Source organism: Dipodomys merriami, unplaced genomic scaffold (genome assembly GCF_024711535.1).
Source record: "Dipodomys merriami isolate MVZ:Mamm:240054 unplaced genomic scaffold, mDipMer1.0.p SCAF_2, whole genome shotgun sequence".
Taxonomy (NCBI): domain Eukaryota; kingdom Metazoa; phylum Chordata; class Mammalia; order Rodentia; family Heteromyidae; genus Dipodomys; species Dipodomys merriami.
In genome coordinates, this window is record NW_027203381.1 from 87,718,698 (window position 1) to 87,743,114 (window position 24,417).

Below are 24,417 nucleotides of genomic sequence, written 5' to 3' on the forward strand. Positions count from 1 at the left end.
AGTACATTTCTTATCAAGCATTGTAGCCTCCGCCTTTGTTTCCCCTTCCCATCCCTTCTGTTTGTTTGTTTTCGAAAGAAAAAATAAGACCAATGGAAAAAGTTCTAGGTCAGAGGATATTTTGGTCAGGAAAGAAAAGTGAACAAGCTATATCATTCAAGGTCTAGTCAGAAAAAGAGAACTTATACCAAGGAGTTCATGTTATTCAAAGAGCTGGTTACAGAAGTCATGTGGGAACTGAGAAGTCCAAATAAGTACAGTGATACATGAAGAAATGTTCAACATCCCTAGCCATAAAAGAAATGCAAATCAAAACAACATTGAGATATCACCTCACTCCAGTTAGAATGGCAAAAATCAAGAACTCTAACAACAACAGATGCTGGAGGGGATGTGGACAGAAAGGAACCTTACTTCATTGTTGGTGGGAATGTAAACTTGTTCAACCACTTTGGAAAGCAGTATGGAGGTTCCTCAAAAGACTTCACATAGAACTCCTCTATGACCCAGCAATCCCACTTTTGGGCATTTACCCAAATGTTTACAAACAAGACCACACTAAAGCTACCAGCACAACTATGTTTATTGCAGCATTATTTACCATAGCTAAGATATGGAACCAACCCAGATGCCCCTCAGTAGATGAATGGATCAAGAAAATGTGGTATATATACACAATGGAATTCTATGCCTCCATCAGAAAGAATGACATTGCCCCATTTGTTAGGAAATGGAAAAACTTGGAAAAAATTATATTAAGTGAAGTAAGCCAGGCCCAAAGAAACATAGGTCCCATGGTTTCCCTTATTTGTAATATCTAGTATATGTATGAGTCAAGTGGAAAAGGTCAGATAATGTGATGTCAGGAAAATGAACCCTTAGATGTGTATTTTAATGTTTTTTTCTTTCATGCATGTGTTTCTAACGCATTTATAAGATTATCTCTTTGTTGCTTTGTATGTCCCTCCCCCACAGTATAACCCCTGCTTTCACTATATTTGATGTCAGTATAACTTGTGGAGGAGATGGGGAAAAACCAGTTGTTTAAGGATACAGGTGGACGTGTTGCAACAATGAGAAGTACAAGTTGTCATGTCATGTCCAAAACGAGCTTTACAACGTCGGTGGGGGGGGGGGTTAAGGAGAAGGATTGGGATTGGGGGGGAGGGGGGAGGCTGGGAAGGGATGTGAAGGGTAAACAAAGGAGGAGGCTGCAATGCTTGGTAAGAAAAGTACGCATTATCCTGCCCATGTAATTGTAACTCCTCTGTACAGTATGTTCACAAATAAAATTAAATTAAATTAAAAAAAATAAGTACAATGATAGAACCCAGATATTCAAAGTAGGGAACTATAACATGGATTTGGTTGGAGAAGAAAGTGATAGAACCCAGATATTCAAAGTAGGGAACTATAACATGGATTTGGTTGGAGAAGAAAGTAAAGATACAAGAGTCCAGAACTAAGCCACCTGGCAAGAACTAGAACCAAATGGGAGCTGGAACCACAAAGGAAATTCATTCAGCAGAAGACAGGAGCAAGAGAGACATAGCACTGGGGGAGGCTACAGTAGAAGGAAGGGAAGAACACTCTGGCTTTTCTTTTCTACTGTTTCCTCTCCCACCATGTTGGCTCCACCAAGATAGCAGACAACTAACAATGGGGTTTGGTGGAAATCTGCCACCTGGACTAGAAGAAGAAAAGTGAGAAATGGGTCTGAAAACTAGCAAATGGTCAGCACAGAAATCTAAATAACTGCCATGACATTCCATGAGTCCACAGTCTAATGGAAAGATGACAGGAGTTCAGAAGAAACTGGGCATGTGACCAAACTGAGAATGTGTAGAATGATGTAAGAAGTGTGGAAGACAATGCAAGATCATTTGGGGAAGGGAACATGATGGGTATGCACAAAATCAAAGTACACTGTGCACATGGGTGATGTCATAATGAAACCCATTATTTTGTAATTTTAAAAAAAAGTCTGAAGCAGTTGGGTCAGATATGGGCTTTGCCGGAACATAATTCAATACGCTATGTTCAAACTCTACTATGTTATGTACTGGGCCAAACAAAAGATTATAATCAGTAAGTTGTAATGTGCTGAAAAATATGTAAAAAATTATTAAGAGATTCTACAGAGAATTAAACATACTCTTCAAAGTGCTCTTTTAGTAATAAAGTCATAAAAATGAATTTGGCAAAACAGATTTTCCTAAGACATGTTATTATGCAGTAGTTCCCTTGTGCCAATGTAAACATTTAACTTCCAAGTTATGACAAATGACAAAATAAAAAAGTATTTTGTGCCACTTTTTTCATTTTGAAATTTGCACCCAAATTAAATAATTTGGAAATAACACCAAACACCCCCCCCAACGGACTTAAGAAAAGATTAACCCCTTTTTACAATTACTTAAAGATAATTTTAACAAGAGTGAGTTTTTAAAAGATTAAATAAAAAAGGAAGAAGCCATGTCAAAGGAAGAATACTTTTAAGTTGTCACAAATGAAAGAAATGACTCTTCAGACAGAAGCCCATATCATCACCTACAATAAGGAACAGATCCATTAAGATTTTGTTCCATCTTCTTTAGCTATCGAGAAGTCAAGAGACATTTTGATCCTTGATATTATGAAAGATTACTCTTCCATTTGTGTAGACGATTTCCCCTCTCTTAATTTCTAATGTTCTGAAATTTGGTAGATATAATATTGGGTTAATTAAGATATTAATTTTAAAAAGGGATGCAGGAGATAAAAGAGGACTGGAGCTGAGTATAATGGGTCCACAATTTAATCTCAGCACACAGATGTATGACACAAGAGAACCTCAAAACCAAGGTAGGCTACACAGGAAGACTTACCTCAAAACAAAACAAATACACACAAAAAAAAATACCAGGAGGGAGCGTGGAGATTTTAATGGCAACAGTCACAAACAGGAATTGATAGAATTAATATAGATCCTAGAGGGCTCTGGACAGGACTAGTGAGAGGTAGATGCCTAAATTCCACTGTGTTCTTAGCACGATATGAGAAGAGTCCTGAACATCTGTGTGTGTGTGTGTGTGTGTGTGTGTGTGTGCATGCGTGTTAAGGAAAAGTAGGCCAAGGAGTATGATAGAAAATTGGAAGAAAAGAAAAAGGAAGAAAGAGCAGAAAGGAGAGTAGAGCCAGAGAGAAGAGCAGAGGGGACACAAGTAGAAAAGAAAGAAAAAAGCAATATACACAGATATGATTTTATTCTTGACTTTCTTTCATTTTCACCTGGGTTCTGAGATTGTCTGGCACCACCTCACTACTTAAATGACAGAATATTTTGAATGTATTGATCTTGAGTTCCTATGCCAGAATATTTTGAATGTATTGATCTTGAGTTCCTATGCCAACCACCTTAAAGACTGTTTACAAGCTCATAAACAGGATTGTATTAAAATGATTTGAGCCTTAATGCAGAATTGTTTCTAACCCTCTGCCTCTGTCAAAATACATTCTATATTTAATTTCACCTCACAGAGTTTACAAAAGAACTTGATTCAATGAATCTCCAGTCCACATTTTTTGCACATGTATCAAATAGGAGACCAATTTTTAAAGGAAAGGATAGCCAATCAAATATGGTGGGCATCTTACTATAAAAATGCAAAATATAAGAACTATGGCATGATTTTTCTCAGAATCCAATCTCCCTCTTGAGTTCCCATTCAATTGGAGTAATAAAAAAAAAGTAGAGTTAATTTCCCTACACTTTGTTTGCTTTTAAATTCTAGATCCTTAATACTAATCTAATACTAATAGTAATCTTACTTAACGTAGGTGTACATGTGTCTGTCTGTCTGTCTGTTTGTATGTATGTGTGTGTTTTGGGGGTAGGGAGGAGACTGAAAATATCTTCCTCAAAATGTCTTGGCCTGCTTTTTTATGACTTAGCTTAAAAACGTAACTTACTTTCACATGAATAAAATTGTCATTTGGGGGAAAGAATTATGTGTGTGTCGTTAATAGCGGTTGTTATCTGCTTGAGAAAATGAAATCAGGACATGACTCATTGTGTGAGTATGGGAAGTGATTTTGTGGAAATGGTTCCTATGGTAACTGGGTCCAATTTTCCTAGGGCTTCAATTTACTAATTAACAAAACTTTTGCATAAAGTTTTATGTCTTCATCGTATCATGTCCAAGAGACATACCTCCATCTCAGCCCACTCAAGTTGGCTGGCATGGACACATTCCTGGGTGAGGATTTGTGTCCCAAGAATTGAGCTGGATGGGTGGAGTAGGCTACCGACACACTCTGAGACAGGAAGAGCTAGGGCTGCGACATTTCTTAGTCTTTGGAAAGCACCAAAAATTAGGCACAGGAAGCAAAATTTGGCCTTCAAGTTCAAAGCATATAAGAAATCTAAGGCAAGGAGTAAAAATGAGACTCACAGAAGCACAACAATACAAAAAAATAATGGGAGGCAATTTGGGCCTTCTTCAGCGATTGGTACTGCCAAAGAAATCATTATGATTTAAATGGTGTCATGGATGTAAGGATTTCTGGTGTTTAAAACTTCTTAAAAATTCATGAGGGGTTTCTTTTTCACCATATTTGATTTCAGTGCCCTGCATCTTGTATATACGTTTTTCTAATTTGGGGAGGGGAAGGGAAATACAAAATGCTGAAACAAGGATACAGGTTGACCCATTGTAACAATGAGATGTACAAGACACTATGTTGAAAACGAACTTTACAACTTGGGGGAGGGGGAGGGAGGAGTTGGAGAGGCAGGGAGGGAAGTGAGGGGAGGGGAAAAACAAAGGAGGGGGTAACAATGTACTCATTATCTTACTCATGTAACTGTAACCCCTCTGTACAGTATCTTTACAATAAAAAATATATATTAAAAAAGAAAGAATGGAAAGCAAATAAAATTCATGAGGAGGGAAATAGGGGTAAACAAAGGTAGGGGTAAGATTGTCAAAAGCTTTGTACTCATAACCTGACTTATGGAATTGTAACCTCTTCATACAACTACTTAATAACAAAAAAATATTTTTAAGTTAAACAATGCCTATCAAAAGAAATGTACTCATTACCTGACTTACGAAACTGTAACTTCTCTGTATATCACCTTTCCAATAAAATTTTAAAAAGAAAAAGAAATAAAATTTTAATTCTTACCATTTCTAAATAAAAAATGGTTTATGCTTTGTAATCTAGTACTCCTTCCATAAATTATGAATATGTATTTTACTTTTCATTCTACAGCAGTTTGGGCTTTTTCATGACTGCTCCAATTGCCTACCCCAACTAAAGAAATTAGTAATATAACAATTGCCAGATCTACTGGTCACCTCCTGCCCTGGGTCACAGGGATGTATGCACCTCCTTACCGGAGGCCCAAAAGCAAAGCCAGCTAACCAGGGACTCTAAAACCATAAACCAAAATAAATTTTGCCCTTTAAAGTGGATTTTTCTGAGTGTCTTGTCACAGCAGTAGAAAATGAGCATTAATGATTGCCTTGCTTTATTGCATAGATTTTGAAATGTTGGGGCTCCATTTTCATTTATTTTGAGGCAGTTTGTTATATCTTTCTTCTTTGATCCATTGTTCAAAAAATACACTATTTGACTTCATGCTTTTGGATAATTTCCAGTTTTCCTTTCTAGTTTTATTGTATTATGGTAAAAAAAAATGGTACCCAATATGATTTTATTTTTTATTAAAGTTTTGTGGCCTACTAGATGACCTAGCCATACAGAAGTTATTCCATGTGCTGGTGAAAAGAATAAATTCACCAGCTGTTCAATACAGTATCCCGTAGATGTCCATAGGTCCATTTGGACGAAGACACAGTATAACTCTGGTGTTTATTGATTTTCTGTTTGATGAACTGTCCTTTGCTGGAGGGGATGTTAAAAGTTCTTTATTATTATTGTATTGAAGTTCTTCTCTCCCTTTAGGACCACTAATACTGAATTTATGTATTTGGGAACTATGCTATTGGGTACATATGTATTCACATTTTCTGGTTTAACCCTTTATTACTATTTAATGAACTTCTTTGTCTCTCTAGCTTACAGCAGCAATACTTCTGTTTTCTCCTGTGCTGTATTCACATTGAATATCTTTTCCATTCCTTCACTTTTAACTCACATGTGTCTTTACAGATGGAATTAATTTCTTCTAGGCAAAATATGCTTGTGAGCACCTGTGGCTAACACCTGTAATCCTAGCTACTCAGAAGGCTGAGATCTGAGGATCAGGATTCGAAGACCATCTGGGCAGACAAGTCCATGTGGCTCTTACCTCCAATAAGCTACTCAGAAAAAGCCAGAAGTAGAGCAGTGGCTCAAGTGGTAGAGTGCTAACCTTGAGCACAAAGAGGCTCAGGGACAGCGCCCAGGCCCTGAGTTAAAGCCCCAGCAAAATAATAATAATAATAATATGCTTGTGATTATTTTATTAAAAATTTTAGTTATTAGTCCTTTTGGCTTTCTGAGTAGCACTATGGTAATTGGCAAAAACAAGGGCCTTACAAAAGATAGTAAAAAGGAGCCAAGAAGAAAAAAATGGTTGATCCACTTTCTAAGAAAGATTGGTATGATGTGAAATCACCAGCCGTGTTCAATGTAAGAAATATTGGGAAAACACTAGTCATGAGGACTCAAGGACCCAAAATTACATCTAATGGCCTCAAGGACTAGGAGTCTGAAGTGAACCTTTGCTCATCATTTGCAAAATGATGATGTTGTATTCAGCAAATTCAATTCCTGAGGAAGCCCAGGGCAGGAACTGCCTAACAAACTTCCATGGCACGGATCTCACCACAGATAACATGGGCACCATGATCAAAAAGGGACGGACCATGATTGAAGCTTAGGTTGAGGTGAAGACTACAGATGGTTATTTGCCTCATCTGTTCTGTGTTGGTTTTAGTAAAAACACAACAATCAGATCCACAAGACCTCCTATGTTTAGTATCAACAGTTCTGCCAGATGATAGGAATCATGGCCTGAGAGGTGCAGACAAATGACTTGAAAGGAGTTCCAGACAGCATGCGGGAAGAGGTAGAAAAGCCTGCCCGCCTATGTGTTCACTTCATGTCTTCACTGGAGAAATAAAAATGAGGAAGAAGCCCAAGTTTAAATTGGGAAAACTCATGGAGTTTTCTGGAAGTAGTTCTGGAAAAGCTACTGGGGATGAGACCGTGCTAAAATCAAATGAGATGATGTATACGAACCACCAATCCAAGAAGCCATTTAAAATTCAGATTTTTACTAGTGACAAACAAAAGGCCTATTCATTTTAAAAAATCACTTTTTTATTAGTGTACATTAGATGGATAAGGAGCTTTCTTTGTGATATTTCTTTTTTGGGGCGGGAGGTCCGGTTGTGGGGCCTGAACTCTGGGCCTGGGCGCTGTCCCTCAGCTCTTCAGCTCAAGGCTAGCGCTCTACCACTTGAGCCACAGCACCACTTCCATCTTTTTTCATTTTTGCTTATGTGGTGCTGAGGAATCGAGCCCAGGGCCTCAGGCATGCAAGGCAAGCGCTCTACCACTGAGCCACCTTCCCAGCCCCTCTTTGTGATATTTCTACATGTGTGTAGAATGTGTCCTGATAACCTCACCATTGCTATCACGTTCTCTTATCCCACTTTCCTCTTTCTAAAATAATTCCAGCTGATTTCATTGCTCAGTTTTCAATATACAAACTGCTTCAGCCATATTTGGTCCCATTCACTTTTACTCTCTCTCCTCCTTCTACTCTGTGCTCCCCAGCTGTGTCTGTTTTACTTTTCTGTCATTTTTTTTTTTGCTTCTTTTTAATGAGTTGATTGCACCAACACTTTTACCATATTAGTTCAGATATTCATGAATCATGTTATGCTCAGAATAACCCTCTCTCTTGTTCTCCAACTAGGGGATTTATATTATTTTTGTTTTAGTCAGTTGTTGATAGCTATGGCCTTACTAGTCATTTATTTTCTCATCTTTTGTAATTCTCAAATTATTCTTACAGTCTTCCTTTGTGACAGTGATTTTTCTTTACTAGTGAGTTTTAATTACTTGCTAATAGACAACAGACAAGATCGTTTGGTTAATGTATTTTGTGGATACTATGAGACTTTCAAAGTTTTATTACAGTAAGCTAATTTGAAATTATAAGAATTTGGTATTATTATAAAGATAGGAAGAAAAAGTGATAAACTATTAATTTTTTTAAAAACCCTCCATACTGCAGCCATTCTTCCAAATAATTCAAATTCTCATGTTCTATTTTACATCTTTTTCTGCTGCTTATCACATCACATACTAATGTCATTATTATTTTTAATGGTTTGACTTAATTTCATTTTACTGTATCATTTTATATACTATGTTTGCAATATTGGTATATTCTGAATTCTTATTCATCACTTTCTTTCTTTTCTTTTCTTTTCTTTTTTTTTTTTTTTTTTTTTGTCATGGGGCCTGAACTCTGGGGCTGGGCGCTGTCCCTCAGCTCTTTAGTTCAAGGCTAGCACTCTACCTCTGGAACCACAGCGCCACTTCTGGCTTTTTTTGCTTATGTGGTGCTGAGGAATTGAACCCAGGGCCTCATGCATGCAAGGCAGGTATTCTACCACTGAGCCACCTTCCCAGTCCCTCTTCTTCATCACTTTTTGTCAGTGAGTTTTATACCTTTTTGATGTTTATCTTCTTATTCATTATTACCTTTTTTCAATTAAACAAGCTTGTTTCATATTTATTATAGAATAGGTCTGGTAATGATAGTCTCATCTTTTGTTTCGTCTTGGAATGGCTATATTGTCTTTTCATTTCTAAACTATTGCCTGAGTACAGTAGGGTTGGTTGGTAGGGTTTTATGCCTTGTTCTCTATAGGTACTATGAACTATGGCATATATTCCATTCCATGTCTTTCCACTCTTTGGCAAAGTTTCCATCAAAAAATCTGTCATCACATGAATTGGTATACTTATATTTTGTTTCTTTCCTCTTGCTGCTGTGAGAATCTTCTTTCTGTTTAATACTTCAGAGTTAATTATGCAGTATCTCAAGTTAGATTTGGTTGAATTTAATATGACTTGTGACCTCTTATCACGAGATAATTTGTTTTTAATTAATCTATTTTTTGTTTATGTGGTACTGAGGAATTGAACCTTGGGCCTCATGCATGCTAGGCAAGCATTCCACCACTAAGCCACATTCCCTCACGAGATAATTTGTATCTTTGGAGGTTGTTTTATTATTACCTGTTAATCTTCAAGTCCCCCTTGAATCCTCAACCCCTGAAAAGTGTTCTTTTTTATGGTACCCCCAAAGTTTTTTTCAGTCATTTTTATTCTGTTGTTTATTTTTCTCCTCTGAATGTAGAGCCTGCCTTTGAGCTCACTGCCTTTGAGCTTTGTTTCTATTCTGCTACTAATTCATCTATCCCATTTTTCATTTATTTACTGTGCTCTTCAGCTCAAAGATTCCTGTTTTAATTACTTCAGACTCACTAAATTTCACTAATAAAGTATTGAATTACTTCTCTGAGTTTTATTGAAACTCACCAGATTCCTTAACACAGCTAATTTGAACTCTGTATGAGAGCTTACACATAAAGTTGCTACATACTTCCTTCTGTCTTCTTTTGTCTAGTAGGTCAATACAAGGTTCCCAGTTCTTTTTTCTTTTTTCTTTTTTGGTCGGTCATGGGGCCTGAACCCTGGGCTTAGACACTGTCCCTCAGCTCTTCAGCTCAAGGTTAACGCTCTACCTCTTGAACCACAGCGCCACTTCTGGCTTTTTCTGCTTATGTGGTACTGAGGAATTGAACCCAGAGCCTCATACATGCAAGGCAATCCCTCTACCACTGAGCCACATTCCCAGCCACCCCCCCGAAAGTACTTAATGGTTGTTAGAGTACAAGTTTCCTGACTGAAGGATCAAGTATTCATTCCATCTTTATACTTTGGTTTCATTTGAGAATTTCTAAGCTTGCTTCTAATTTTCTTGAAGACAATGGCCACTGCTGTTCTTTCAACAATAGATAACGCCCTAAGTTCAAATCTGCTACTAGTCTTTGGTTTGTATGCTATCACTGATCTAGAACTAACAACTAACAAGTTTCTGCAGTTGGTATGTTCAGAATGGCCTGAGTAGTACTTGAGAGTGGTAGTCTACCAATATGAGTCTTTGCCTGGGACTGATCTGTGCCTGAATGGCTTATCCACAGTCAGCAGTCTGACACAGGCCCTCTCTCTGGGAGGACCACCCCTAGGTTTCAATGAAATAACTAGGCACCTAACTCCCTATTTTCCCAAGAGGACATTAATTCACTTAAGCTGAGGTGAAGGATGATAGTCCTGTGGCCACCAACATCACAGTGCAGTGTTTCACCTGAAGCTCACAGTCCAACAAATCCAACACAGACACTGAACACAACAAATTCACATGAGGTTATCATCTATCTACTTTAGAATAAACTTGGGACCCCAAATGACTGAATCAATTATGAGTGACTCTGGTTGTAATGCAAGCTTTTTTTTTTTCCAGTTAGGACTCCAGATATCAGATATCCTAGCACAAATCAGGACCAGAGACTCCATAAGCACTGGCCTAGAGACAGAGGCTACTAGAGTCATGCCAGTACTGTGGTTCTCTAGTACAGCACTAAGATCCAAAGCAAAGTTCTGTGCTTATTTCCTTGTTTAATTATCTGTAAGACAGAATCTGTCTGCATTTGTGCTACTTAAATCTGGGGCCGCATTGTATACATGGTCTCTCGATCATAAGGTAATGCATGCCCAGAGGCTTAACCTGTACTCCCTGGTTTAAGGACAGAAGCTACAGATTCAGCCTGGCACTAGGTTTCACTATAGCAAGCTTGTTCCTGTGTTCCAAGTCTAAAGCCTAGACATTTCTCTCCCTCTCCCAACCAAAAGATATCTCTCTTCATGCTACAATTCAGGAGTTGGAAGAAAATGAAAAAGATACCCTTTCTTCCCTGCTTTTCTGCTTCAGGTGGCTCCTTTCTTTTTTGTGGCGGGCGGGGGGGGGGCTCCTTTCTTTTTATGCTAAGAACCAGTAAATTGATGCTTCATCTGGTGTCCAAAGCTCTTATGCAGGCAGTTTGGCATGAGTATGGACACAACTCCACTAGTTTACACATTGATGTTTGCTAGAGATTCCCACCTTACTATCACCTTGCTCTACTTACTTTACACTCTTCTTGAACATTATTTTACCCACCACCTTTAGCCCTGTCCTGTCTCCTGAATCTTGATCCTTAACTATAATTCAACATAGTCAACCAACATAGTGAATCATACTGATTCAATAAACTCAATTTTCTCAAAGTTAAAATTAATATCTCACCTTTCTTCAACAGTGCTGTCTTCTCTTCACCTTATACACATCAATAACCAATAATAGCTAACATTCATGGAATTCAAGTATCATGTGCTATGCTTTTATGTGCTATGTTATGATGTACTACCAGGAGTTCACAGGCTGGAAGTTTGGCTCCCAGTAGACCAGTTAGAAAAGATGTGAAAAGATCTTTAAAAATGTTGCCTAGCAGAAGACATTTAGGTCACTTGAAGAATACTCTTCACCCTGTTCTAATGGATCCAAATTAATTCCCATAGAATGTTTGACATCTCTGGCCATAAAAGAAATGCAAATCAAAACACCATAGAGATTCCACCTCACCCCAGTTAGAATGGCCATTATCAAGAAAACAAACAAGAATGTATGCTGGCAGGGATATGGCCAAAAGAGAACTCTACTACACTGTTGATAGGAATGTAAACTTGTTTAACAACTATGGAAATCAGTTCCTCAGAAGACTTAACATAGAGCATCCCTATTACCCAGCAATTCCACACCTGGGCCTTTATCCAATGACCACTAAAGCTCCTAGCACAACCATGTTCAATGCAGCATTGTTTACCATAGCTAAGATATGGAATCAACCCAGATGCCTCTTAACAGGTGAATGGATCAAGAAATGTGGCACACACACACACACACACACACACACACACACACACACACACACACACACACACACACACACACACACACACACACACACACTGGAATTCTATGCTTTCATCAGAAACAATGATATTGTCCCATTCTTAACAAAATGGAAAGACTTGGAAAAAGTGAAGTAAGCCAGACTCAGAGAAACATAGGTTGGGGCGGGGAAGGTGGCTTAGTGTAGAGTGCTTGCCTCACATGCATGAGGCCCTGGGTTCAATTGCTCTGCACCACATAAACAGAAAAAGCTGGAAGTGGTGCTGTGACTCAAGTGGTAGAGCACTAGCCTTGAGTTGAAGAGCTGAGGGACAGTGCCCAGGTCCAAGAGTTCAAGCCCCATGACTGACAAAAAGGAAAGAAATGAAAGGAAAAGGAAAAGGAAAGGAAAGGAAAGGAAAGGAAAGGAAAGGAAAGGAAAGGAAAGGAAAGGAAAGGAAAGGAAAGGAAAGGAAAGGAAAGGAAAGGAAAGGAAAGGAAAGGAAAGGAAAGGAATGTAAGTTGCATGGTGCCTATAAATCTACAAGGAAACACACTGGATGGTAAAAGACACAAAAATACACTTGGACATCCAGGACTCTAGACATTCACAAGGATATTCTTAGGAGAGGATCTCAAAGGTTCAATATTTATGGGCGTACGATCATATAAAATGATATTTATGGAAATGAACTCCAAGAAATGGAAACATTAGGTTTTATGTTATTTTGTTTCTTGTTTGTTTTTTCCCCCTCCTTCGTCACTGTTTTTGATTTCTGTACCTTTTGTCTTGTATGTGAGTTTATCTGTTTTGGAGAGGGTGAGGGAAAGCACAGAAATTGTGGGACAAAAAGTAAACTAATGCAGTGGTGATACTAGACACTATGTTGAAAATGAAGGTAGGTGAAGAGGGAAAAACTGGAAGAAAACAAGGGAAGAGGTAACACTGTTCAAAAAGACATGTAATCATTACCTGACTTATGTCTCTGTAATCCCTCTGTAATAAATAAATAAAAGAAAAAGAAAACTAAAGTTTAGGAAGGTAAGAAACTTAAATAAAAACACCCAGTTTCTAAATGACAGAACTAAAAGTCGGGCGTAATAGTTCATCTCCATTATCCAAACCTCATGCTTCTAATTCCACATACTTTATGAACGGTCCCAAAACATAATTTTTGAAAATCAATACTTGTTGAAAAACATAATATGGAAAGAAAAATTGAAAATATACAAATAAATATGATATATAGCACGTAGTGGTTGTTCAAATGTAATTGTCCACTTGAATTAGCTGGCTAAATCAGCTTGTTACTAAGCCTTATATATGTTTTACTGCCATAATTCTCTCTCTTTTGAGAGGTAGATGACATCCAGACCTTTTTGCCCAAAGGAGGCAAAAAGTTTAACCCTTGTTCTTAGAGCTAGCAAGCTTGCGTTCTGGTTGACCAACTGAGCCCAGACCCAACTTCTGTAATTAAGAAAGTACTTCATTTTTTAAATTAAAATCCAATCTGAAACTTCTTCCTCCTCTTTCTAAATGACTAAACCCATATATACTAAATCATACATGTGACTAAGTAATTCCTGAGGCTGGTAAGGCACTCGTACAGATCATATTTCCAGATAGTTATGATAGATTATCTAATGTCTCTGTTCCTCATAAATCATCCTCCTGGGAGCTATAACTTACTTCTCATCTCCCCTCTAACTCAAGACTTATATGACACTTTTTTAATAATTCCTTCTGTTGTGTCTGTGTGTGTGTGTGTGTGTGTGTGTGTGTGTGTGTGTGTGTGTGTGTGTGTGTGTGTGTGTGTGTGTGTGTGTGTGCTGTCTGTGGGACTAGAGTAGAGGACCCGGGCACTGTCCCTGAGCTTTTGTACTCAAAGCTAGTCCTCTATCACTTTGAGCCATATTTTTTCTTTTCTAATTGTAAAGGTAATGTACAGAGGGATTACAATTACATGTCAGGCAATGAGTACATGTCTTTTTGAACAGTATCACCTCTTCCCTCCTTTTCTCCCAGTTTTTCCCTCCCGATCCCATACCCCACAAGTTATATAGTTCATTTTCAACATAGTGTCTAATGAGTGTCACTGCTGCACTGTTATCAAATGCATATAGCTACTGAGCCTTTGTATCTTCTCTGAAGATTAACCTCTTTTGGTCTCATTGAGTCACACTTTTTCTCATGTTCAATTAAACAACGAAAATTATTGAATTTATTTAAAAAGTTTTTTAATTGGAGATGAGGTTCACAAACTTTTCTGCCAGGCTGGCTTTGAACCTTGATCCTCGGATCTCAACCTCCTGAGTAGCTAGGATTACGGGCCTGAACCACTAGTGCCCAGCTAATTCCTTCTGTTTTTAAACTGATGTTATCCTTCATTGTGCTTTCCTAGGATATCTTCTGGGCCTTAACATATTTGCAAGACATAGTTCATTTACACAAGCCTGGATTGAATATCTACAACTAGGCTAGCCACTGTCCCTTCCAATTGTGCTGAAGTAAAAGGACAAGGAGAAATATCCCTGACTTCAAAATAAATGCAACTATACAGGTCACATATTTACTCTAACTTAACCTCTAACAAATACTTCAGTAAACAGACCTCACACCCAATAAATAGTGGCCATATGAATAATTACCCCCACTTAGAAATTCTAAATGCTCTGAGTTATCTTATTCAGGTACCACAGAAGTAGACTATGTAAAAGAGAGTATCTTTTAGTTGCATTCTAGCAGTGTAGATCATAGAAAGAATTCCAGTGTCAGGCTGGCCCTGGAATTAGTGACAGGGCATCTTATCTCTCCAAGCTGCTTCAACTGCCCACATGGCTTATGGGCTAATGACGGCAAGAGATCTTACAGATCCTCAAGTTTAGCTAGGCACGCAAGCCTGCGAGCAGTCTGTGTAGCCTGTTTGTAAACACTTGGGTACAGGAGACTTGCTCTCCAGAAGGCTCAATACAGCTCCAACAAGTTTGGAAATTCTTTTCAATTAGGTAACATCTATCTTGACAAAACTTCCACCCACTGCCCTGGGTTTGGCCTAAGTAGTACCACAGAGAACAGATATAATACTTTTCCAAGGAATAGTCCTAAAATATTTGAAGATTAAAAATCCTTGAAACTTTAAAATGTCTTCAATGTTCCAAACTAGTCTTCACTTTTGAAGACCTCTCACTGTGGTTGGTAGTCTACAGGCAGCATATTTAATTGCTTGTAGTTTTCAAGTTTAATAACAGAAAGGAAGTTCATCGGCATAAGGAAAACAAGTACAATGGCCTTCTCGACTAGAAATCCATATTTTAAATATGACGGTCTATAATCATGTTAAATTTGATCACATTAAATTTTGATTATGTATGCTAAATTATGTTAACTTGCAACTAATTTTTTCACGTATCTCTGAATTGTATGTAATTCCCTAAAGACATTGAATAATAGATTTTTTGCACCTAAGGGCGGGATTTTCAACTTTTCCTATTAAATTTAATATTGATACATTCAGTTTATAATTCCAACAAATGTCTTAATTGCGGATGTATTTGGTGGGTACCATTTTCATTTCATGTATGTATGTGTGAATGCATTTTGTGTACCACTACTGGGATTTGAACTCATTTCAGGGCTTCACACTCTCTTTTTTCTCAAGGTAGAACTCTACCACTTGAACCAACCCTCTATTTCTGTCTTTTTGCTAGTTAGTTATAGATAAGAGTCTCATGGACCTTTCTGCCTGGGCTGGCTTTGAACCCAGATCCTCAGCACTTAGCCTCTTGAGTTGCTAGCAATATAGGCCTGAGCCACTAGTGTCCAGCTTCTAGCAAATATCTTCAAATCCTGACTCTGGCATTGAACAACTTCAGTATTTCACCAAAGGTTAAATTTATCTGTTTTTTTTTTACCTTAAAATGTGAAGTTTATTGAATACTCATTGAATGCTAGGTACTGTTCTAAAATCTGGAGTTTTAACAATGAAAAGGACAGACAAATGCTCTGCTTACATGGAATTCCCACTCAGAAATGGTAAGGGCATGTATAGAAGAGCTGGGTGCAGAGAATGGGAGTACTATGGATGCTGGGTTCACAAACAGCCCTCTTTCTACCCCAGTGCCCTAGTGAGATGAGTAAATATTTCGTGTCCTTTCTAAAAATTGACTGATCTTCCTCTGCAAGCTGAGAACATACTCTGTGTATTAACTGTGAGACCATCTGACTGTTTCAGCCTCTTAAACTTCTTAGTTGGTCAGCCAGGATGAACAATGGGAACCTGGCATAAACCCTCCATTGAAATTCTTTGGTTTTCATCCAAGCACTCACTCGGGTTCTCTAAGACAAGCTTTCATAATCCTCTTGGGAATGCAACTGGTTTGACCCACTTCATCAGGTCCAGGTACAAACACATTCACATACCTTTTATTTTTCTAACTTGTCACTCCAATCCCAATTCCCAGTGAAAGTGGCAAATAAAGGGAGCACAGGGAATGGCTGCCTTTTATAAAGTCCAAAAGAACCCTCATGATCATTTCCTTAAAATACCAGAGTCTTGTTTATACACAGTGAAAAAGAATCACTTGATAGTTTTAAATTAAATGTATAAAATTGTTCCAAGTTGGCTATCTCTATCTACATATTTATTACAGGTGAGAATGATATATTTTAAATATGCTATTTTTATTAGTTCTTAGAGCAAGTGATCACCTCTGCATAAAAGATAAGAATACAAAAATCCCTAAGCATTCCCAGGAATATGTTTTAAAGCCCTGGTTTGTATGCACAAATAAAGATGAAGAAGTTAGAACAAAGGGCCCTATAAATTCAATCTGTCTAGCCTAAAGAGAAGGAATGTTCTTTTCCTTTTCCATTGTTTGTATTATCTTTCCCTTTCCAATTTCACCATCCAGAAGAGGAAGCTGGGGGACTAAACTAGCAGAAACTGTACAAAGTGGATTAGAGAAGAAGAAAAAAAAGCTGGCTCAAAATATAAAACTTTTTTTTATAGCTTTCCAAACTAGTTCTGACATCTCTTCTCTGGCTCCAGCAATCTACCTCAGACAAGAGAGCTAAGGCAGACTGTTGGGGAATTTCAATGACGCATCAGCTACTCATCTACCCTAGGCAAGATACTCTCCCCCACTCTCCCAGCTCCAACTTGCAAGACCTACATATCCTGTAAGGTGCAATTATTCCAGAAGCCACATTTCGGAAGGTTGGAATACTGGAATCTTTATTATACGGTTAGCAGGCTGCAGGCAACCAGTTGTTATAAAGGCCTGCAGCCTCCAAATACACTTAACACAGTTAGGAAACAGGCTAGAAAGAAAAAAAAGAACAAAAGCAATTCCAGCAAACCAATTCAGCTCTGATGGAAAGCTGAACTGGGACGCCATGATGACCAGAAAGGAGACAAGACAAGAGACGGAAGGCAGGACATGATCACGGATCATAGCTTATCGGTTGCTGGGCTCATCCAGGCCTAAATAGGGTCCAAGCACGGGGGGCAGGTCCACAGGAAATTCCCAGTCCCAGGAACTGGACTGACAGATTCAGCAACCTATCAGCCAGGTGCCTTCCCCTGCTTCCAGAGGGCCTGGCATGTTCATCACCTAGGAGGCTGGGACGGAGGGGGGGGGGCGCTTTCCTTCCCCCAGTGTGAAGACAAGATGCCAGACCCTACAATTCACCACGTGGCCTGTATGGCGCCAGGCAGACCCGACCTCCTTACTTCAATCTTACAGGCCCTCCTACACATGCTCAGAGTGGGCACTAGGCAAACATTCATCCCAACACAGTCAGCCTTTCACTAATGGACCTGAGCTCGAGATACCCACAAGAGGCATCAAGACGTCCTCACACTTTGTCAATTAGCAAACAAAAATGAGATCCATCTTACTTATCATATTGAAAGGCATTTCTTAAATACATCTCTTAGAAATAGTGCATGACTTATTAACCTTCAGATTATTCTCTGCTGGTTTTGTCACTTGACGTGACAAAATATAGGCCAGCTATTTGCTCAGTTGAACACAGACAGACACACCCCTTTATTAGCTTGGCAAATGACTTGAACCATTGGCAAAATGTCTGTGAGAGCTCTCTATCACTACAACAAATAATTGAGATAAATAAACTTACAAAGAGAAAAGTTTTATGTTGGCTCACAATTAGAACAGGCTTTAGTCTTCAACTGATGAGCTCCTTGCCCTTAGGCCTAGAAAGAACATATGATGAGTCCAAACTGTTTGCCTCATGTCCAGGAAGAATGAGAGGAAAGGGTTATATGTTATAGATTATTTCATACAAGCATTAAGCCTAGATAGATTACTTATTATTACAATTTCACAAAAACTAGGAAAATTCTATTTAAATAGCCTTTCAAGAGACCTTCCCTAGTGTTTTGCTGTTGGGACATTGGGGCTAAAAGATTCATGAACAGAATAGGAAGGTCCTTTCTTCCACATGTCCCGCCCTGCCTTTTCCTGAAGTAGATGGGTTTTGTCATAGCCACAGATTCAATCAAATGGTTTCATATAGCTTTCAGCCATGGCATGAAGAGACATCTGATTTAAACAGCCTATTTTCCTCGTCTCTCAACAACTCCCACAGTACCACACCAAGAGACTTCTAGCACAACTTTCCTTTAAACATTTCTACAAGTACTATTTGAAACACATTGGTAAAATGGCCTTCCTCTACAGAGGAAGGTTTATGTTTAAATGCAGTATATGTTGCCTGGTAAAAATGCCAAGGCAAAGGATAATGCTGAACATGTACACACAAGTAAAATCCATAGAGCACTCCCTAGTCAGATTCTTTCATGCATTAGCATTGCAAGTTAATTTCTGAGCGAATGCTATACTTTGTTATTGCCTGTGATCCTACATGAATTTGCATTATTTTAACAATGTACTAAACTTGATTATTGCTAAACAAGAAAAATGTTTGTTACAGGAAGAAAATTGAATGATCAATCAAGGTTGTTTGTATGGAAAGTATATGGAGGAAAAATAAATGCATAAAAAGAAGGCGATGGGAAAATCTTTTCAGGAAAGGCCCTTGTCTTGTGTCACACATCTTCCCAGAACTGGATCTTTTCTATCTCCTTTATAAGGGTTTAACTTTTTAGTTTTTGTTATGCAGTAAGTTTCAGAGGCATGTGAAAGCAAGTAGTTTGGCCCAGCAGGATACTTCTTGCTCCATAGTTTGCATTGGTGATGAGAGGAAGGTATTCATAAGGTGTGTTTTAACATCTGGAGATTCTGTTCCTCTTGAGCAATCACCAACTCTTTGAAGACAAGAACTTTATCAGTAAGATCTCTGAAAATGTCTATATCTTATGAACAGGAAGATCACAAGAACTTTGGCTTTGGTTTTATTTCATTCTTTATTTTTTTAAAGAACTCAACATTCATCTCTACAATGAGAACTATAAAACATTCAAGAAAGAAATTGAAGAAGATATTACAAGATGAAAAACACCCTATGTTCATGGATCCACAGAATTAATATTATGAAAATTACTATATTGCCAAGGCAATCTACAAATTCAGGGCAATTCTCAGCAAAATCTCAATGTCATTCATCAAGAGAAACAGGAGAATCAACCCTAGAAAAACCAAAGTAATCCTGAGTAAATAAAGAGCCATAATAACAAAAAGAACAAGATACCAGACATGAAGACAACAGCACAGAGCAGAATACCCAGAAATAAACTCAGATACCTTCATCCATTTCACTTTTTAATACAAATTCCAAGAAAATACATCAGAAGAAAAACACTGCCTCTTCAACAAATGGTGCTGGGAAAGCTGTATATCCACAAGTAGATCTTTCATCACATACAAAAATTAATTGAAAGTGAATAAAACATCTGAGTGTAAGACTTGCAACTTTGAAATACTACAAGAAGCATAACATATAAGCACAAGTAACTATTTTCTGAATGAGACTCGAGTTGTTCAGAAAATAAGAGCAAAAATTGGCAAATAGGAGTGACTCAAATTTAAAAGCTTCTGCATATGAATGAAACATTTATCAGAATAAAGAGACAAAGCACAGAGCAGAAGCAATCTTTGCAAGCTATTCATCAGACAAAGGATTCACATCCAGAATGTATAAGAACTCAAAAAATAAAACACCAACCCCCCAAATAATAATATATGGACAAGTTAAGTGGACAGATTATAAAAGGGAGTGCAACTGGCAAAGAAAAAATACATGAAGAAATGCTCCATAGCCATAGCCATAAAGGGAATGCAAATTAAAGTCATACCAAGGGTCTATCTCAGCACGGTTAGAATGGATAACATCAAAACAAAGAATGATTGTTGAAGCAAGGGAGACAGACTTCTTTATTCTGTTGGTGGGAATGAAAATTAGAGCAACCACTATGGAAATTAGTGTGGTGCTTCCTCAAGAGATTAAAAATAGAACTGGCCAAATGACCCTGAAGGGCATCAGATCGGTAGAATATCTGGATTCCAGCATATACCATTAAAAGACTTATGTTAAAAAGTATCAGTGTGTACAACACAATAGAAGTCACACTCAACTATTTAAACATACAAGGAAAAATTGTAGGTATCAACTGAAAAATTATACGATGGAATATGTAGTTTTACTCCAGTAGCTTAAGTGGTAGGTGCGCAAAAAAAAAAGTGGGGGTAAGCAATCATTGGTCTAAGCTTCCTGCAGTACTATCCTGGCTGAAGACACTCAAATTGCCAGTTTCTGATGCCACCTACTGCTCTGCTCCAGCAGCACACCCACCATAGATTAGTCCCTTACAGAACTTGGCTCACCTGAACCACCTCCCACCTTCAGGAATAACTACAGAGCAAAAATCACCAACAAAAAATGACAGTGATAATGCAGTTGCCCAGGACGTGGGCCTAACACGTGCAGAGCCTAAGACATGGGGAAGCGTTTGAGGAAGTGGAGCTTCATGTCTAAGAGAAGCCTATGTCTTGTGAGGAGGTGCTGAGGCTACAAAAACAGTACCTTTCTTAAAGAGCCAATTTACAGAGGTTGCCTTGCTCTCAAGCAAGCAGGACTTCTGAGATCCTGGTGAATGCCAGAAAATCTTATGTTAGATCTCCCATGAGATAAAGTGATTTGAAGTCTCTCCATGTAATTTACAAGCTTAGTGAAAACCCAGGATTGCTTTTTGGAAGGCATAGGGGGATTGACTATACAGATGATAATTACAATTGAAATACTACTTCTCAAGTCATAAAGTTACACATTTTCCCTACTCAAAGCCTTTCAATGACTTCCTCTAACTTTCAGGGTAACATTCAGACTTCTAATTTAGTTCATAGTGTCTTGTGACCTGGTGCCTCCCTTCCTTAGAGACAAAATCTCCCCAAGACTTCCAGGAGGGACTCAAGCTACCTCCAATGATCAGCAGGGGTCCAACTCTGTTATGTTTGTGTCAATTGTCTTTGAAACAAATCCCAATGCTGGTGTATCCTTTCTCATCTGTCTAGGTCCTCTTCCTGGAAAGATGCAGCCCAAGCATCATGTCCCACACTTTAAATCTTTATTTGGTCCTTTTATGAGCCTCCCCTCCCCCAGATCAACTCCTTAACAGCATTTATTGTGCTGCTTTCACCCATTCATTAATTCACTCATCCATTCATTCACTTGCTAACAGCCATTGTAAAATCCTAGTAGGGAAGGCTTGACACCCTAGAGACAAATAAACGAATATAGGGTGAAATAAATTATTATGCAGAATAACATACTAAAAGGAAATTCTTCTTTTTAACCATATTGAGGGAGATTGAGGATTTGAGATGAGAAGTAGCAGGAAATAAGTGTGGGGACTGGAAGAAGAAAAGGACCAAGGAGAACTGATGGACTCTTCCCATCTGTTTCCTGTATTTGCACTCAGGCCTCCATCCCTGCTTAGTGGTGTGTGGCCTGTCATTGCAGAACAGCAAAGCTTTAAAAAGGAGCCCTGTTATGTATTAGCTGTGTGGCTTAGCATAAAAAACTAATCGTCTGTAAGCTCCAGTTTCCTCAGCTCTAAAATAGTGCTATTAACTTCTGTCATTCCAGATCATTCTCACCCACCCCACAGAGTACCTATCAGGTAATAAACACAGGATAGATCATCAGCTCAAAGTGCATGTCTAGCTCATGTTGAGGAATGATAGCAAACACTTCTTTCCAGTATTACAAGGCACATGGCTTAGACCAGGATATTACAGCAGCCTAATATGATGTAATTCTCTGATCCAGGACACCATGGTGCAATTCTGAACACAACATAACATGTCCAAACCCATTCTTCAGCTCCTAGGTGACAACAATTGCAAGCTTGGGGCTTTAAAGTCATGTTAACAACATGGTTTAATAGTCTCAACAAATAGGAAGACAACAGAACAAAAAAAATCTATGAGGCTGCTATATGAACCAGCAAAAGAACCCTAAACCCTGCAACAAGAGCCGCTTTGCTTAATGGAGCTTAACCTTCTAGAGACTGCCAAAACATTTTCTTCTCGAATGACTAGTAGCATAGTGTTTGCATGTTGACCCAACTACAAGGTTAGATTTGGAGATAAAATATTGGATTCATTATTATATCTCATTGGACTGGAGGTCTTGAGCAGACATTAGTCTTCTTGTTTGATCACTTATTAATAATCATTGTCTTGACATTCTAGGCTAGCTGCCTGGTTGGTAGTTCCTGGTAGCAGTGGCTGATGGAGTTACTGGAATCTCTGTTTACTGGGTGATTAGGTAATAATTACACCAAGCTAGCTGCATGGCTACTCATCATATGCCATGGTGCTTGGCCTGGAAAGAATGCCATGTACAGCATGCCATGTAAAGAATGCCATGTCCACCTCTGTTGCCTTTGCTCACTCTCCTCTTCCAACAATGACCTTTCTTCCTCTCCAACTATTTAAATCCTAGAAATCTTTTAAGGCCCACATTAGGTACCCTTTGACCAGCATCAATCCTTGTAAAAGATCATTTTTTGGGGGGTGCAGATTTGTTGTTGTTGGTTTTTCCAATGTGGGGCTTGAACTCTGGGCCTGGGCACTTTCCCTCAGCTCAAGCTTTCTTCAGCTCAAGGCGAATGCTCTACCACTTGAGCCACAGTGCCGCTTCCGGTTTTCTGGTGGTTTATTGGAGATAAGAGTCTCATGGACGGAGCTGGGAAGGTGGCTCAGTGGTAGAGCTCTTGCCTTGCATGCATGAGGCCCTCGGTTCGATTCCAAAGCACCACATAAGCAAAAAGAAAAAAAGCCGGAAGTGGTTGTGGCTCAAGTGGTACAGCACTAGCCTTGAGCTGAAGAGCTGAAGGACAGCGCCCAGGCCCAGAGTTCAGGCCCCACAACCGGACTCTCCCCCCCCAAAAAAAAACAAGAGTCTCATGGACTTTTCTGCCGGGGCTGGCTTTGAACCATGATCCTCAGATCTCTGCCTCCTCAGTAGCTAGGATTATAGATGTGAGCCACTGGCGCTCAGTAGATCATTTGTTTTTTTGAATTTCCATTGCTCTTCACTATATTTTCTTTACATTTCACTATCTTTACATTTTATATCCTATGTTTTCTTTGCAAACGCAATGCCTTTCATACAAGAGGCATGAAAGTGTTTATTTAAGACATAAGCTAGTAGTATATAACAGTCTCTATAGCAGTTACTATAGATTACTTCAAAATGTAAAAAAAAATCATTGTTATGAAAAGAAAATACGTATCTCCTTATGAGGAAGTTCTGCTTTGCAATCAGCATCTAAATTCACTTCCTGCTTGTTTACTTCCCTGAGGGCTTACTTAGGATGCCAGCAATAGTTAGACTAAGCTCAAATATTTCATCTCTGGCTTATCATCATCAAAATGGTTTGGCCTGCATCTCACTTCTTGAATATTAAAACACTGCTCAAAAATACAGGCAGCACAGGGCAGAACTAGGGCAACTTGGAAATAAAGACTGTGAGTTGGTGATTAGAATTGAAGAAAGTGAAAGAAGAAGGTTTTCATCTGCTACTTCATGGGAGCAACTCATTCCTATAAATGAAGATCCCAACTGGGCTAGAAATGACCAAAAGCTGAGAGTCAGGGAAGGGTATTCATATGTGCACAGTGTTTTATTAGATAATATTAATGAATTATTTTCAATCTTGTCAGATTAATAGCATTTGTTATAATATATAAAAGAGTTATCAGAGATGCATGCTGAGAAATGACATAATTTTTGGTATTTGTTTTGAGGTACTTAAGAGAAAAAGAAGGAAAAGAGCAAGAAAAGAGCAAGACTGGCAAAATACAGATGACTCTTGCATTCACTCATTGTACTATTTTACTTTTGTGCATTAAAACATCTACAAGGCTACTAAGAGAATTCTTTTAAAGAAATGCTTTTTTAAAAGACAACAGACAATCCCATG

The 24,417-nt window shown here is 38.5% G+C and overlaps 1 pseudogene; it reads left to right on the plus strand.

The window, feature by feature from the left end:
• The first annotated feature begins 6,499 nt into the window (after positions 1–6,499).
• On the plus strand, positions 6,500–7,256 carry LOC138831690 (small ribosomal subunit protein eS1-like; annotated as a pseudogene).
• The last annotated feature ends 17,161 nt before the right edge of the window (positions 7,257–24,417 follow it).